This window comes from Micropterus dolomieu, linkage group LG06 (genome assembly GCF_021292245.1).
Source record: "Micropterus dolomieu isolate WLL.071019.BEF.003 ecotype Adirondacks linkage group LG06, ASM2129224v1, whole genome shotgun sequence".
NCBI classification, from domain to species: Eukaryota; Metazoa; Chordata; class Actinopteri; order Centrarchiformes; family Centrarchidae; genus Micropterus; species Micropterus dolomieu.
Window position 1 is genome coordinate 27697569 of NC_060155.1, and position 1673 is coordinate 27699241.

At 42.6% G+C, this 1673-nt stretch overlaps 1 protein-coding gene across 9 annotated transcripts in view; it reads right to left on the minus strand.

Annotated features, from left to right (window-relative positions):
- Nucleotides 1-1673, minus strand: part of pdca (phosducin a) — a 19317-nt gene that overhangs the window by 14245 nt on the left and 3399 nt on the right. The gene's annotated exons all lie outside the window — the stretch shown is intronic.

A 1673-nucleotide genomic window follows, 5' to 3' on the forward strand; every position in this document is an offset into this window, starting at 1 on the left:
TCCAAGGGTCTGGACATTTCCAAGGTTGTGGTGACTGATGTTGCTCTCTCTGATCATTCCTGTGTTTTCTTTGAGAGTGCTATCTGCGTGCACACAAAAGTTAAAACTCTCAGGTTTTTTCCCACAGGCCCTGAAAACTGCAGTCATTAAGCCACTCTTAAAAAAGTGTAGAAAAAGAAGTACTGGCTATAGGCAGAAGAATTGTTGGCCACACACATTCTCAGCTGGCCTATTCCCGCTTGCAGTCTATGCAAGATCAGTTTGGAACACCAATAAAACGGTTGCAGCAAGACGTGAGTATGCGGTGGAACAGCACTTTTTACATGTTGCAAAGCCTCTTTGCAGAAAAGCGAGTCTTGGCTGCATATAGCGCAGAGTAATCACGCCCGCTTTCCTGACCTGGCAAAGATGGCACCCAAGTACTTGTCTGCTCCGTGCACAAGCACTGACGAGAGCGAGAGACTGTTCAGTGCAGCAGCTCATGTTCTCGATGAGAAGAGGAACAGTGTGATAAAGCAGAGAAGCTACTCTTCATCAAGAAAAACCTGCCACTTTACCTCAAGAAGTAGAATGGGCTTGTCTAGTGTTTAAATATTTATAATCCACTTTGCACATCTGCAATTCTTGGTGCATTTGTTGTTGTTAAAGTTCTACAGTTAACATATGGGCTATGTCAGTCTTTGTTGCACTTGTTCTGAATGCACTTTCTTGTAGTAGTCCTACAGAGAAAAATTTAAAATGCACTTGACCTAAATGCACTTTGTTTTATGAGAGAACATTTAATTTTAAAACCTTTATGCAGGCCAGTAGGCCTGTACATTATTATTTAATGTACACATGAGTGGGGTCAAGTTAAACATTTTAGTTTGCATTTTATTTTATACTGTGCATTGTTGCAATTTGTTAAATAAATATTAGCATAATTTGTAATTGATTTATTCTTTGAAACTTAGTAAAGTTAGTACACAGTCATAGCCATAAATGCAATGGTACTAATAATTGGCATAATTTCTTTCGGTGTTTCGGTTTTTGGCCTTGGTTTCATCTTTGTCGGTTTTTAGTTTCGGCCAAGAATTTTCTTTTAGGTGCATCCCTACTTTAGTTATTAGGATTACAACGTTGATTTATCTTTACTCAAGCTTCTCAGCATCTAGCTTGAAGATACTGGAAGATACTGGATTTAAAATCAGGTCCGGCGGCAGACCGGCGGCCCAGTGCAGGAGATGTAGCCGGTGGAGGAGATGCAACAGTGTCGGCAGGCACTGTGCACCAAAAGAGATCCGTATCAGGGAGACTCGAAGCCGCAGGTGCATCTGCTGGATGGACCGGAGTGTCGTTAGACAAGGCTCCATAGCAGTTGGAGAGGCCGATGTGCGGAGGAGAGGCAGCCCCATCCGAGCCTCTCTTAAAGCCACGGACCACCACTTCAGCCCAGGTTGACTGATGCTTCGGAGTCGAGCAGGATGAAAGCCTGGGAAGACTAGAGGGGTCCCAAAACACACTGTGCTCTTCTTCTTCTATCCCCTACAATAATCTTGTATTGATTGCACTTTTTGTTGAGCTCTTACTAGTATTTATTGTCAGTTGTAGATCTGTAGTTGATGCTCTGTTGATGCTTGTATGTTGTTCCTCAAATGTAAGTCGCTTTGGATAAAAGCATCTGCCAAATGAGT